Source organism: the organism of the source record quoted next, unplaced genomic scaffold (genome assembly GCF_019419815.1).
Source record: "Pyrus x bretschneideri cultivar Hongxiangsu unplaced genomic scaffold, Pyrus_bretschneideri_v1 Contig6, whole genome shotgun sequence".
Lineage (NCBI taxonomy): Eukaryota > Viridiplantae > Streptophyta > Magnoliopsida > Rosales > Rosaceae > Pyrus > Pyrus x bretschneideri.
The window spans coordinates 6,344,324-6,361,318 of NW_025999798.1; the positions used below are offsets into that span (position 1 = coordinate 6,344,324).

General features: G+C 37.3%; 1 pseudogene; it reads right to left on the reverse strand.

Annotated features, from left to right (window-relative positions):
* Nucleotides 1–13,509: 13,509 nt before the first annotated feature.
* LOC103944788 lies at nt 13,510–15,994 on the reverse strand (annotated as a pseudogene).
* Nucleotides 15,995–16,995: the final 1,001 nt, after the last annotated feature.

Genomic DNA, 16,995 nt, shown 5'->3' on the forward strand with positions numbered 1-16,995 from the left:
ATCACGGCCGCCACTTAATAAAAAAAAAAAACAAATGAAACAAGTGGGAACGTTAAAAAAAAAAAAAATATATATATAGGCCCGAGTAGTATGTTCACATTCAATGAACCTGGGCCTAGTGTTTGGCTATTTATTTTCAACCAACAACAAAGGCGTGTAGGCGTAATAATAAAGGTATTTGGGCTGAAATGTACAAAAGGAGGAGAAGAGAATGTGCGAAATCTTTTATTCAACAACTTGGGAAGATTGAGGCACCTCCTTCGACAACTCTTCTCGTTTGAAGATTTGGAGGACTCTTACTATATGCTATTACACCTCGATATTTAGAAGTTTCGTGATTACTCAGTGACTTGGATTTGTCAAGTCCCCAACCGAGAAGCTTTCCTTACTCGGTAACTTAAGGGAGCACTGTTTGTATCATACTTGACCAATCCCAAAACTACCAGGCACCGGTCAACGTCATAACTTCAAGGACCCACTGAGGGATTCATGCTGAGGCACTCTACTGAAGCACAAGAGTTTCCCTCCAACCAGGAGGCTAATCACAACGCGACACATGTCAACGTCAGAATAAAGCTCATAGAGTCTTACATCGACTGTGGACAAAAGCTAAAGACTCCCCTCAACTATAAAAGGAGACCATTCTCCTACAATTAATCCATAATGTCATTGTTGTACTTAAACTAGTCATTAGAACCCACTAATGATGATTATGCTTGAACCTATGTATTTGTGTAAACTCTTCACTATTAATGAGAGCTCCTCTACTCTATGGACGTGGCTAAACTTAGGGTGAACCAAGTACATCTTGTGTTTGCTTCCCTGTCTCTATCTCTTTACATATTATCCTCACTAGGTGATCGGAGCAATCGAGAGAATGTTATAAACTTGAAACTTTACGTTGTTCCAAAGTCTTCATTGATTTTGTGCATCAACAGTGACCAAGGTCTACAGATTTTTAATAACTAATTACGAAAAACCCAACTTTGTAACTCTAAAATTAACAAAAATTAAATTAAATTTCTGAAAAATACAAAATACGAAATATTTGAGAAGTGAAATTCCGTCCCCGGATTTCACATCCTCCCCACCATATAGAATATTCGTCCTTGAAATTTTCAGTACCTTTCACACTTCAAACTATTCCTAGAATTATTTAACATCAAGTTTGACAATATTCATTATACCACATGTCATTATACACTCTAATCCTGAGACATGACAAAAAACAAACCCATAGTTGAAGAGCTTATGAATTTTTCATTTTATATTGTGGTTACACCTAACCTTAGGTTTAGATTGCCTATGTAACTTTTGATGGGATTAAGCGAATTGTACTTTGCTGAAGATTGAATGTGGACGGAAACCGGTGAAAACCAGCGTGAAAGCCAACGATGGCAAAAATATTCGCCACTTCGTCGCAATCGCTTCAATGGTTGGTCTGATGTTTGGGTTTTATAGCCCAAACCCAAGTGAGTGTCTTAGTGGTGGTGGGTGATGCCTGGGTTGTAACTACCCGGCCCAGATTTTATGGTTTTTATAATTTTAAAAAGAAAATTTACGAAAATGCTATTCGAGGTGAAAAACGTTGACTTTTGTTGATCAATTAGTCGCATCACATAAGACTGTTTTCCTTGGCGTATCTTTGTAGTACTCGTTGTTATGAATGCGTGAGCGAGAGCATAATTGAATTTGGAGCTAGAATGTGAATTTTACGGAATTCAAAATGTAGGGGCATTATGGTAATTTTACATCTCGCAAGATATTTTTCCGTTTTGTCTTTTCTTGCTTTGTTTGGTGTGACAGTGGGGCCCACCCCTATTTTGATGTTTCTCGGCTCTCTCTTTTTCTTCCTTCTATTTTCTCTTCTTTCTTCCCCGATGAACTCTCTCGAACCTTCTCTCACATCACTCACTCTTTCTCTCTTTCTCCTTATCTCTCCCCCATCTCTGTAACTCTATCTCCGAGCTTGCAGAACCAACAACGACAGCACTGCCTTCACCACCATTAGCCTCGCCACTCCGGCTAGCACCATCACCATCTGTGGACCATCCCTCATTCTCTTCTCACCTTTCTGCGATCTTTCTCTCTCGATAATCACTGTTCATCATCTTCCCCAATGAACCACGATGAGTCCTCCCCATCCCCGACACAGGTAAGCTCTTAAAATCTTATAGATAATGTTTTAGGTTAGGTTAAATTAGTTGGTAAGTGTTAATCGAGTGTTGGAAGCAAAAAACACCTCTGGAAAAATTTCCCAGATTTCTGGAAGTTGAAACCGTGGCCACTTTTAGACACCTTTTTTTGGTCACGTCATGGCCTCCAATGGGTATGTATTGATTCCTTGCATTCCTAACTTCATTTAGGTTCTTAACTCACTAAAATTGGTTGGGAATCGAGCTCGAAATGAGCTCTAGAAGTTGGCCTTTCCACCTGCAAAATCTGTAGGTTTCGTGGAGAAGGCAAGTATGCTTTGCGCATGTGACACACCCCGACCTAGAATGTCTACTTGGACTCTGAATCGAGTTATGCTGGCTAACACCAGGAGGATGACGAAACCATAAAGTATAGTGAAGTGAAAAATGTAAGTAAATTTAAACTTAAAAGTGCCTAAGTATAAGAGTGCGCTTGTGAACGGGAATGAACCTATTTCATACGTGATGTCAGAGTATAAATAAAGTACAGTAAGGTAGGATAAGAATCGTACCAATGAAGGTAACCACTTATACCAAGATTTGCCAAAAATCCTCGCCGATATGAAAGCTCAGCCATTAAAACTTGGAGGGGCCAAAAACAAGGGTGAGTGGGCCCAAAAATAAAGTTTTGTAAAAACCTTTTTGAAAACATAATAACCCCTTGTCGTAAAACAAGTATAGTTTTCAAAAATATACATACTATGTATAGTAAGAAAGTACTTATCGTAGCCTGCAATAGCTCAAGAATTAAATATGGCACAATATTTCGTAAGTAAATGCATGACGTTCATAATCAACATAATCTCGCATAAGCAAACATCTCATATCGAGTGCTCATCGACACATGCTGACACACTAGTTCACGCAGAGGTATTCTGACATGAACAGGATTGGGTGCAACAATGATATACGCTCTAGTACTATAATCACGTGAAGACTGGCGTTATGCGCAATACTACGAGTTAGAGTTGCCTATTATAACCTGCACGACAGGACTGACACCTATAATGGATCCCAAGTGAGCGTATGGAGCGATGTGCACATACACGTGAAAGATCCACTCACAGTTACTTGTGAGGTCGCAATCGTTCGAACTAGGATAGCCGGAGTCTTTGATAGTAATCGCACCTAAGCATAATATTGGGACACATTAGTAAAAATCCACTAAGACAATTAAATTTGGGGAAACAGAGTGCAGATTTGGAATCAGGGCGTCGAAATACACTAAGGAGGGTTTCGGGCAATTTTCATAAAAAGTCAACGAAAAGTCAACGATCAACCCTAAAAGTCAACCTAGACGCCCCGGTGGTTAACTATGTTAAAACTTTGAAATTTCACTAAATGGATGTCAAAAACGGACTCAGGACGTCGAATTTAGCCTAGGAGGATTTCTGAGAAAATTTCAATAAAGTCAATGCAAGGAATATTCCTAACCTAATTAGATATGAACCGAGCCAGTTGTTTATAATGGCCCAAAGGATTAGGCTGGTTAGGATGGACCGGGTTTTGGGCCTAAGTAGGATGGATCAGGTTTTGGGCCTAAGGCCATTTTTTGTTTTCTTCTTCTTCTCTGGTAGGCTGCCACTGCAACCGCCGGTATCCACGAACTCCGACTAACTAGAACTTCACCAAACGTAGCCAAGTAATATATCAAAACAAAGATCAAGGAACAAGGATTCTAGTAGTACCATTGGTTTCCTCGAACGTGGTCGGGTTTCGCCAGACAACGGCTCGAAAGCGTTCGGGTTTCTCACAGGAAAATATGGGTTGATTTCTAGGGGTGTTTTCTGTGTCCAAAACATCACCAAAACATGTATACAACTCAAGAATCGAATCAAAACATCAAAAAGGAAGAGATCGAAAGGTTACCTCGACAGAAAAATTTTGAGAACCCGTCGGAGTTCTCCATCCTTTGTTTCTCCAGTGCAAGGTCCAAAGGTTGTTCAAGTTTGTGCTTTGGGCTTAGGTATAGAGAGATGAGACGAGCTGGGGGTGATGGTTATGTGGCTCGCCGACGAGGTGCGAGGTGGCGGTGCTCTCCAGAGGAAGAACGGCGATATGGGTGTACGGGTAGGGGAGAGAGAGAGAGATGAGAGAGAGCGAGAGCTGGGAGAGGGATTTCCAAAGAATCCTGGGAAGGAAGCCATGCGGCAAGAGAAAAGTGGAGACTTGTGGGGTGTAGGTCTTACAGTCAAAATAAATTAATAAAATAATTAAAAAAAATCCTTTAAAAGAATATTAAAATAAGGATATAATAATATAAAATTTTGAATAAATATGTAAAATAGAAAAATAGTAATTTTTACAAAAGTATGTTTCGGATTCGTAATTCCGTAAAATCTTCGTCGTAATTCCAAATTCGATTCCATTTGCGTCTACGCTTTCGTATCGTTGAGTACTTCAAGAGTATGGTAAAACAGTAGCTCGTACACATTACGGAAAGATGGTCAACAAAAGTTAACGATCTCGCCCCTAGGGCATTTTCGTCAATTCACCCTTTTAAAATTTATAAGATCGTAAAATTACTGACAGATTGTCACAATCTACCCATCTTAAAAATTTTTTGTCCCCGCAATTTGAAATAACTTGCTATATATAAAATACTCAAAATAGAAATAAAATATATAAAGGAGAAATCAAGCTAAAGCGGTTGCATAAAAAAGAATGCCATTCTGTCGCGATCAGATTGTATTGATTCCTATTTCATGCCTCCAAACTCAAACTTTCCTTCTCCTTCAATACAATACTACAATATAAAATCCTTTATGAAAAAATCGAGTCTAAAAATAGATATATAGTAACATATCGTGAAAATACATATGTAATATAATGTACAATTTAAAATAGTTGTGCTGAAATCAAAACTGAACATTGAAAAATTTCACCTACGCACTCATTGCATCATGTACTTTGAAGATAAGTACGTAGTATCTTTGGGTCAAGCCCAAACAATAAGTAACTAATTAAATAAACAAATACCTATGCTAGCATAGACATGCTTATCTGTCAACTTGCTTAACAAATCCAACAAATAAGTTATCAATATTACGATCTACAACCTGCAATACTGACGGCTTACTGTTGTCTCGAAAAGCAAGCAAGTTGTAGATCGTAATATTGATAACTTATTTGGGAAATATGTATAATTTGCTGATTAGTGCCTCAATTGCACTCATGTTCTACCATTTCGGGCAACATCATTAATATCATAAAAAATTTTGTATCGTAATCTCAATCATTCAAATACCTGGTCACAGCACTCAATTGTCAATAATGTATTATGTATAAAATTTATGTACCACGTCTCGAATGGTGTTATACCTAATGCCAAAAGTGTAAGCGTCGTTACATACAACTGTAACAAAGATAAGTAAGATAAGTGTCTACTACAATCATGCTAAACTATAAAACGGAAAAACACAACATGTCCACGAAATTCTGGATAATTCATTCCGACTCGTCGTTAGTCCGAAGGTGAAGTGTAGTAATAAGTAACAACTTTGTACCCATGACTTTCAATAAGACTCCCAAAAACTTGGAAGTGAAACACGTGTCACGGTGAGATGCAATAGTGACACACACACCACATAGCCGAACAATGCAGTTCACATTGCCATAGTGAGTAGTTTCATATTGAATTCATCTAGAATTTAGTAAAAAACTATGTAGGAAAGGCTAAAAGAACACTCAAGAATCTGAGGGTCAAAACAAGTCTATCAAATCTAGAGTACAAGATAACTGGATTGGATGCATAACACCTCACTACAATGGTAGCTTCCAGAAGATTTAATCCCCAACGGTAAAATTCGTTCAGTAGAGTATTTGTTGGGTGATTGACGCATTAATGGTCAAAACTAAAAATTAGATCTCTAAGCGATTTTCGTTAGTGAATATTTGCTTCAAGACAATACGAAGTTCAGTAGGGTAAACATGTATTCAAGGTTGACCGGAAATGCTTTCCAGCATCAAGAAACGAATATGGAATCACAGTCAAGTAAATGCTGATCGAAACGCCAGAAAATCCGATAAATTCAAGAATGAGCAATTTTACCAAGTGATAAAAAATGTAGTCCCTCTGGACCAATGGAAAGTGGGGTAAATTGTCTAGTTGGTTAGTAATCACTGAAACATCATCATGATCTCCACATGTGCACTCTATACCGAGAACTTATGGTGATATTTTCCATCTTCATTCGGACACGGAAAGTGATTATAACCACTCGAATGATTTCTTGATGACTTGGAAATAATGTCAAACCAATACTCATGAATTTCAACTAAAATGGAATATGATAGGTCGAAAATAATTCAAGGGTAGAAAATGTCTTTTGCTGCGGTAAACAACAATAACATTTGCACAATCAGGACGATACACGATAGTGCAAACATAGATATTGATTTGGTTCTTCCACTGCCGCTATAAAAAATTTAGCTTATTTCAAATAAGGATGTATTTGAAAAGTCTAAGATTGATAAAGGTCCTGGACATGTTTCTCCACCGAGAAGTACCATTCGTTTCTCAAATGAAGATGATAATTATTGACTCTAGGTCGTATATATGATGGTTCATTTCGAACGGTTCTAACTATTGGAAAATGTAAGCAATACTCCGTCATGCTGCCTCTGCATAGTCAAAACATCCAAAGAACACATCATCATGGATTTCCAAGATGATCAATGTCATTGAAATGTGTAAAACCAAGGTGAGATGAGGCAACAGTTCAATTGTCAGTAACTTTATTCATAATCTATATCAGAATTAAACTAACTTTCCTCGGTTGATATGTGAAGAAAAAACACTATAGTAAAAACATAGCTAATAAATTGTCGATAAAATCGACAAGACCAAGAATATCTCGGATTTCACAACACTTTGTTAGAATTCCAACTTTCTTCCGCTATAACTTTTTTGGGAAAAAGAAAGGAATATTCTTTACTGAGATCACGTCTCCCGAGAAAGGTACCAATTTAATCAAAGTTAACAGTTGAGCAATTTGGTATAAAGCTATTAGAGTTTAGAAAATTTGATCTCACTGCTGCGGTAGATGAAAAGTCGTCGATAAGACTACTACGAATTCGTCAGGCTATGAAAGAAAACTTGGGCCACAAGAGTTGGTTGGGTAGACCATTAATTCGAAGTATGGGTAATGATGGTTTTGATCATCACTCGATTGAGTTGCTAAAGTCTAGGTACGATCCTAAGGTTCAGTCTTTCACCTTCACGGATAGGTTTGTGGTCCTCTAGATAAAGTGTTTGATTGAGTCGATTCCTAATTGGTACGCTTTAGTAACTAAGGTTTCCCAATGATGTAGGATTTGTTCGAAAAGATGCAAGGAAAACTGGTGTAGTATGAGAAAGTAGATCGATGGTGTACTTCACTTCACCATTTGGTGATATCCTAGGTAAAATTTTAAAAAATGACGCCAAAGATATACGTCCCCAGAACGTACCACACTACTTCCTTTCACTATGCACATGCTAATAGGTCTTCGCCGCTTTCTCAATACTCAATTCGCTCTTATAGCGGAAACTAATTCGTGCTTTAATTTAATATTTGCTTGTAGAAGTGATCGAAAAGATGGCTGATCGAAGTGGTTTTGGTTACCTAAGTGGGAAAATATGGTTAAAACAACTACAAGTTTATGGTCATCCTACAAGGCTTGTTCCTAAGTTTCCACGATTTTACCTTCTTCAGCTTAGGTTGTCACTGTTAATGAATCTATCAGTCTCGCCGTTAATTAACACATTTATGATATTTTGATATTGTTCGTTACCCTGAAATTGTAAACCAGCGTTCTGGCATAAGGGTATCTCTCCCAGATACTAGATACTAGTACATGTGCCTGGTATCAGAAATCATACCGCCTGAATACTGGTTGACAATTCCAGAATATGGGCTGATGTCGCCAATTAGTAGCGGCACTGTAGGCTGATTACAGGTTAGAGCCCACTTAGGTGGATGGTTTTGGACGATTGGTAAGGAACTGTTCTGGTGAGGTGGTTTCATTAATTCTAGGGAAAAAAATACTTACTACTTCGGGGATTTCTACTGCCTGTAGGTATAACAACTTGTACACCTGAGCCTATGCTCGTCAAAATGACGAGTACATCACTAAAAGAAATTCGGGAAACTAGTAATGATTGGTACGTCTTAAGGCTGGAAAAGGAATTTGCTAATAATCTACTTTAGGATGGGCTTAAACGTAAGTCGATCTTCCTCTTGAAGACTCGAAATTATAACTAGTTTGCTTGAGAAGATTAGTGATATCGGGGTGATTTAGTACCAGGTTGTCGCTCAAGACAATTCTGGAATCTTGACGAAGTAAACATTAAAGGAATTCTAATCGATGGTGTGCTATTGGATGCTGGCAAGGAATCAAAATTATTCTTGGTTCTTAACTTGGAATGGTTGGTAGAAATGACGAAATGGTAGTGGGATCGATTGGTAAAACTCTGGTGGCACACAGTTATTAATAGATTAGCCCTGCTTCAGGGCCATCAACTTGTGTCAATTCGGGATTTTTCCTTGGTAGGGAGATTCTTTGTTTAAAATTTAGAGGTGGCCGCTAAAACGTTCCTCTAAAAGGTCAATAAGTCAACTAGGTCACTTAAAATTTGGAAGAAGCTAACGTATTTTTCGTGCTCGATGAGGTGGCAAGATTTGAAAATTAGGCTCAAGAATCGAGAATGCTTACATCATGCGTGTGATGAACGTAATACTGCCCAACTTATGCTCTGATACCAAACTAAAATCTTCGTCGTAATTCCAAATTTGATTCCGATTGTGCCTACGTATTCGTATCGTTGAGTAATTTGAGAATATCGTAAAATAGTAGCTCGTATATGTCACAGAAAAACGGTCAACAAAAGTCAACGATCTCGCCCCTAGGGCATTTTCGTCAATTCAACCTTTTAAAATTTATGAGATCGTATCCTACTTTGGATTTCATTGAGTGGTCCGATATCCATTGTATTCTGCAATTTTGTTGAATGGGTCGGAATCGTATCCACTTGGATTCCGTTGAGAGGTCCAAGATCCCTTCTACTCTACGATTTCGTTGAGTGGTCCAGAATCATATCCTGGTTTGGATTTCGTTGAGTGGTTTGGAATCCCGTTTGATACTTTCGTTCCATTAAGTGGTCCGGAACCCGATGTTATTGGATTTCATTGAGTGGTCCGAAATCACATCCTTGACTTCGCTAATTCGTTGGATTCAGTCTAAATTGAGAAAGCTTTAAAGATGTAAGCTTCGGCCTAACTGTGTCGCTTTAGCCCTGCATTTTGGTGTATTGTATGTGTAATTAATTGATGTGATTGTTGAATGGTGTTGGAAAATACGTGTATGTGTGTGTGAATGGCAAGATGACAACTCTTGTTTGGCTTATGGTTGATGTGTAGTATGGTACTTTATGTTTTTTGCTAGGAAATGTTTTACGAACAGATTAGAGTTCAACAAATGGTGAACTATGAATGGCTTGATCCCTATTTAGGGTACATAGGCAGTTTAACAGAGAGGTTAGATGTAGCTATAGAGTAGACGAAAAATCAATATGCAATTCAAGGCTTAGGTTGTGCTTTGTTCGTATCATATATGGGTATTTGGTAACGTCGCGTGTTGATCCTGTACGTATGTCAGGATCAGGGCGTGACATTATTCCTAACTTGAAACCTTTTTGAAGATTGAATTGTTGTGCTTTGCTTCTAAAGGGTTGCCTTTGTTTTGTTGAAAAAGTATCCAATACCTGCTTGCGGGTGCTTCCAAACACATGTTCTGCAATTTTAGTTCTTATTAAAAGGAACAATGTTAACGGTTTAGCATTGTCAAACAAGTTAAGATCAGACTAGCCAAACAAAGTTTTTAGCTAAACACGAGATGCTACTTGAAATTTACTGGCCAAGACTCGACATATTTCTCACATGACAGATTTTTGAACGCCACTTTTAGTACAAGTGGGAAGGGACATCAGCTCTGGGTTTTATAGAACGCCACTTTAATTTATTACCACTAGTACAAAAAACACTTTGGGTGACATAGGTCCTTTGTCGCGCAAAGTCAAAAAATGTCACGCAAAAATTTGCCTGATGAACCTTTGTCGCGTGACAAACGTCACGCCATGCTTGTGAAAGCAGGGTTTGCGTGACGAAGAAGTTCCATGCGTTACGCAAAGTGTCTTTGCGTGACGTAGGTTTGTGTCACGCAAAGTAACTTTGCATGACGCATCCTCGACGTCGTGCAAAGACACTTTGCGTGACCTATGGAACTTCTTCGTCGCGCAAACTCTTTTTTTTTTTTATTTTATTTTATTTTTTTTTAACAAAAATATTTTTGATTTAGGTTTTAATACATATTGTAATTAAATTCTAAACAATAAATAATAAACCAAGAAAAAGTATTTAATTATAAACTAAATGAATGTACTTGCAAAATGTCTAAACAAAAAAAGAAAAAACTCAAACAACCTTTGCGTGACGCATTGACCCACTCTGGCATTGCGCAAAGTTTTTGAATGCCTCACTATCCATGGTTGGACGACCGTCATCTCCTCCTTCCTGATTGGTGTTGGTTGTAGCATATGGATAAACATCATTTAGAATATCCATAACTTGTTCATTAGGATCCACATTAGATTCAACAGTCTCCACTCGTGTCACGTATGAAGACAAAGCTTGGTCTAATCGCTCTCCATGATGATACCAAGTAGTATAGGTCTCCATCATCCCATTTCTTACTAAATGAAATCGAACATTTTCAAATGTTTCCCTCATTGAGTTGTTACACTTCCTACACGGACATCGGATATGAGTTGAACCTTGGTTGTGTCTAGTTGCGAATTCAATGAAATCATCTATTCCATCCAAGTACTTAATAGCACATCTATTATGATTCTGTATCCACTGTTTGTCCATTTTGCCTGCAATCCCAATAAAAGTACAACAACTTCAACTATTGTCTTGTCACCTTATTCCTCTGGTAAGGGTTTATCCCATTCAAAAATGCACAGTTATGTGCCATAATTTACGATTCCAATGGCTTAAATTTCGACGTGGGCAAATTTCGACAGCATCTCCTTACACTGTATACTCGAAGAACATCAGCAAATGTTACCAAAATTTCCACTATCGAAACCTAATCTGTGAACTGCAAACTACAACACATAACTATGCATTCCCAAACTGTCCAAAAAATGGGACAATTCAAGAATTAATTGGACCACAGACATGCTTTTGCATCCATGCACAAAATCCAACTAACTCTCAAACAGGAAACTAAGCTTTTCTTGAAAAAAAGTGTACGAAGTTAAGTAGTATTAACTTCGTACAACAGAAAACAATTTTGTAATTGATGTACAAAAATATGTGCATACAAATAAATTAAATCACAATAATTAGTGAAACTAAATAAAATAGATACAAAATATTAATACTTGTAAACTATAATGTTGATGGCCTTGGTTTTTATTTGTTTATACTAATTATATCATAGAATATACATATTCTAGTTAGTTACACTAGGGTAATTTTGGTGGTGAGATAAATGTACTGTTAGAATATGAACACAAGTGTAAGCATATTTTGGCTAGATATTGGTTTTAAAAAATCTTATTGAAAGATGTTTTGGTTGTCTTCAAGTTTACAAAGGATTGAGACTAAAAATGAATCCTAAACTACTTACTTGTATTAAAATTGGAAGATGATATTGATTTTCTACAAGGATTTAATAAGAGAATCATAGCCATTGTTTATCTACATAAGTATGGCATATGCTCACAAAAATCAATCCGCTCATTATTGAACTAAAACCTACTGTCTTAGCATTGAGAATTTAATAGTGATGATAAGATTAGCTTTGAAGATCATGGCTTTTGTAGGTTTTCTATATAATTCTTAGTTACCTGCGGTGCATTGGATTTACCCTCAATTCAACCGTATAGCACAAATTAAGGAAATTTCAAGGGGAAACCAACATTTCTTACAATTTCTTCTGTGTAAATATATAAGTTAACCTCGATAAAGTATTCAAATGAAGCCCAAACAAGTCTTCAACAATATATCTACAGTCTCACTACTTTTAATAGGTAAAATTAATAAAGATTACTTCAAAATTCAATCTCACAAAACTCCACCATTACCAAAAAAGGGCATAGCAAATAAGCAAAGGTACATATACAAAAATCCCATATGCAATATGAAGAAAATACTTTCAAATTTGTTCTTCAATGATAATTGTATACAAAAATCCTGTACAAAACAAATTTAGTAGTTTTAGTTTGAATCCTCAATTCAAAGTTACATATACAAAATCAAATTGCTTACCGGATAAAAATTGATTAAGGAAGGGAGAGAATTGGAGAACATTTTGAAGAGAGATGAGGGAGGGAGATAGCTGCTACAACTAGTTTGCAGCTTCTACCACACAAACTGATTAAGTGAAGTAAAAAAAAGTCGTTGACTTTGCGTGACGCAGGTGGAGTCACGCAAAGCTGTTTTGCGCGACGCATGTGCACTTGCGTTGCGCAAAGCTGTTTTGTGCGACTCATGTAGCCCTACATCGCGCAAAGTCAACAAAAAAAGCGGTAAAACATTCTTGGTTTAGCACCAAAATCTTGCGGGATGCACAAAACGTTGCGCAAATGGCCTTTGCGCGACTGCACTTTCGTCGCGCAAAGTGCAGTCGCACAAATGCCGTTTGCGCGATATTTTGTGTTTAGCGTCGAGCAAACATACTTTGCACGACGAATTTAGTTGCAGCGCGCAAGTTTCCATCACGCAAATATGTTTTTGTACTAGTGTACAAACCATATCATGGACGCAGAACTTCATACGTATTCATAAGTTGATTAACATCATTTTGACAGTATCCGAAATCTAATACAAGCTGACTATAGTGCTTCCGCAATTCCATGGACAGTGACCTGTGCCTCCACTACGCAAGTATCCTTCACCACAAACCCCTTGTGTGCGATTGAGAGACACTACACCTGTAATCATCTACACAGAAGAAATAAACCCTCATGTTATATGACATTATATACAGTTAAACACTCAGCGTACCAGGCCGATCTTTTACCTTCTTTAAACTCATGCATGCATTCTTGAGAATTGACAGACACTCTCCATTTCCTGTTCTTCCTTCTTTACAAACAAAGACGTCCGCTTCAAACACACAGTGATCATCTACGAAGGTTGCCTATTTATTAGTCTTAAAAGATCTCACACGACGAGGTTAATGTTAAAAAATGTGCATGCCAGTGGCTCAATATGTTAAACCCATAATATTTAAAAACAAGAAAAGCGGCCTTCCAATTCGCAAAAATCACAAACTTTAGCCAAAATTAATTAAAAACATCAAAATACCCTTCAATCACAAGGCATTTGGTGAACAAGGATCTTAGCACTATGGTATACCCACACCTAGACGGTGCTTTTACAACATCATGGACAGTGACAAGGTTTTCAGTCCTTTCATTCGTAACATCTTTTTAGCAACAGCCAAAACATACATGCCAACTACAGTGCAATTGCCGTTCCATGGACAGTGACCTCTGCCTCCACTATGCAAGCATCCTTCACCAAAAACCCGTTGCCTGCCTGATTCAAAGTGTCCACCGAAATGAACTTAGACCAGCCCCAACTCGGATTTGAGGTACTGAACCATTTGGTACCTATATATAATACACCCTGATGTTATGTTAAACACTGAAATAGGACAATCTTTACCTTTCAAGCACTTATGTTTGGCATGCATTTGATCTACAATGCGCAGTGAAACCTCTGCAAGTACTTTGGAACCAGCAATTTTTTTTGGATCACTCAATTCCAAGAAATGAGAAATACAAGGAAGTGTTTCCGGATCATCCAATTCTGAGAAAAGAGAAATATGAGTGCCCTTATTTCCATCGCAATTTCCCTTGGCATAGAGCTTTATCTTCCTGCAATACTGGGAAGAATATGATGACTTTTTATTATATATCTCTCGTTATTTGGGATGGGACCCAATTCACTTCACATCCTTGTGATTGAATTAAAAGAGCAAACTCGTACATGGGAAACAAATTTTCAGCAAGTTTTACAGTGATATACCACATCGAGTGCGAAAGTTACGTAGTTAAAATTGCATATATAGTTTGAAACTCAAAAATCATATCCTTTTGTTCTTATGCAGGTAAAACAAAATTATACAGTGGACTAAAAATGTAAAGTTCTCTTATTAAGGGTATTAATATAAAGGGCCTAGCAGAGATACCATTTCCGTTCTCCGGCAGTGAAAGGTTCTGATTTGCAGCATTCAGTACCTAACTCTGAAAAGTTCTCAACCTTCCAAACATGCTTGCACATAACAGCATCCTTGATCATCGATATTGACTCTCCATTGCCAGCTCTTGTTTCTTTACAAACAAAGACCTCAGCTCCAATCACACAGGAATCGTCAACGACATGTCCGTTGGAAGCATCAGTAAACGATTTAAGAGTGACAAGCTTATCAAATCCCGAATAACCCATCATCCCATGGAAACATTTTTCCTTTTATTGGCATCTATGGAATGTTAAAAGAGACCAGCCCCAGCCCATTCTACACAAATCCAGAAAATTCTAGCACCAAAGTCGGTGCATCATGCAGGCATATCAATATGCTAGATAATTCTAGCATTATCTTAGTAAGTCGGTGGGTGTGTGTATAATAATATGCTAGACGTTTCTAGCCATGATTAAGTATGATTGTTTGTAATTAGAATGTACTAGAAACTAGGAAAACATAAGGCCAATTAGGAAAGCATGTCGGTGGCAGTGCATGATCATTAGCTAGAAAGATCTAGCTACTTGTACAATTGTGTGGCTGCCATACAAAGCCCAATGGCGGTGGGCAATTGTAGTCGGCAAAACCACACCTATAAATAGGTGTGTGTGCATGTGTTGCAATGCAACAAATCAACAAATCAACAAGCAAGCTTGTAAGCAAGCAAGCGAGAGTGAAAAGAAAGAATAGTCTTGTAAGAGTGTGAGTGTTCTAGAGTTTGTCTCTAGAAAGTGAGTGAGTGTCATAGCTTCTCAAGAGTGTCTTTGATAGTTTGTGTTGTAATATTTTGTTTGTGTAATACAAGTAATTTGTTTACTTGTATTGTCTCTCCAACACTTGTGCTAGAGTTGTGTACTCTAAGTTTTTTCATCCCAACATGGAATATGCAAGGTACAAAATAATGATCAGAAAATGAGCAATGAGCACTGAAATTTGTAAACAAGAAAATTTCCGGTCTCTGCATATGTTCACTTGATGAGAATTAACTTTTGATGTAGGTAAAATGTACCTTGAAGAACCAGGAACATGCCTTTATTCTGATCAAGGAAAAAGAACCTGACATCAACATATACCTCGCTTCCAGTTTGAAGTGAATCAGCTCCAACCATTTCCAAGTAAACAGAGATGTGGCCTTCCACATTTGCTTCTTGTTTGCATTCGGGTAGAGCACTAGTTTCCTGAGGGCAAACATACAGTATGGCTAATATTTTTTTTTTGGCAGCTTACACAGCACATGATATACGAATCACATTATTGCATGACAAAAAAAGGAAACATAAGTTTGCAGAAGATGATATTAAACTCAAACTTTAGCAGATGCTATAATGTGGGATTTACCATTTGTATCCTGCAGCTTCAAATCCTCCCGACTCATATTTGTCCGCTGAAAGTTTGGTTAGCAATGAAAAGGACGCCATTTTTAGAGTGTAATGAGTTGGAGGTGAATCTGAATATGATGTCGAAAACCCTGAAAAAAAAAAAATAGTGTTAATGGAAGCACATATTGTTTAGACTAAAACCATTAATATAAATCAGGAAAACTATTTAACCATTTTGTTGAAAGAGATAACAAGCCATGGCAATAAAATTGAAATTGATTAACAAACTGTTAAGGCTATACAATTATATTGTGCTTCAAGAGGAGCTTACCTATATATAATGTCATTAGAGAAGCACGTGACAGCATCTAATGGAGAGATTTTATAGTATGATCGGAATACAAAATGATACATCATATGTTATTATACACTTAAAAAAAATCTTCCCCCAAATTATATAATGACATGTGGCATACCACCCCCTGTTGTGAGTAAATTGAAAAATCTCTCCATGCAATGAGCTTGCTGCACATTGGATGAGATATGTCTTTTTATCTCAGTATCGTATTAAATTTAATAAATTTCGATGTGCAATCTCTTTCTTTTCCGATTCATTAAAAAAAAAAAAAGCAACAACACAAAGCACTTTCTTTTCCGATTCATACATTGTGGATACCTGGGATTTGTTAAAATTTGAAAGTGAAAAGATTGTATAAAGGAAGACTTGTACACTTTAATCTTCAAACCATACAAAGGTCTTTCGTCAAATTCCCACACAAAGCACTCAAACCTTTCTTCTCAAGCACAATGAGGCAATATTCATGCCCATTAAAATGAAATCTGGAACTTTGAATTAGCAACATAACTTGAATCCGAGGCACTGAACCAGTTATAATCTAGGCACTGCTTTACGAGAATAGAAGAATACAAAAAGGTTCTCAGTTACTGCTGTTGCGACTATAGATTTAGGCACAGGTTTGTAGCTCTATTGAGAAATATTGGAAGCCAATTTAAACTTTTTCATTCTGCTTTGCTGTCAACTTTTTCTTTTTGCGTTTCTCCTTTTTTCTTGCACTCATAGTCCTCACTCTAATGAAAGGGTACGATAACTTAATACCTAAATTCAGACACTATTAAAATTGTCATGTTCCGATCCTGAGACATGACAAAAAAAAAAAAAAAAC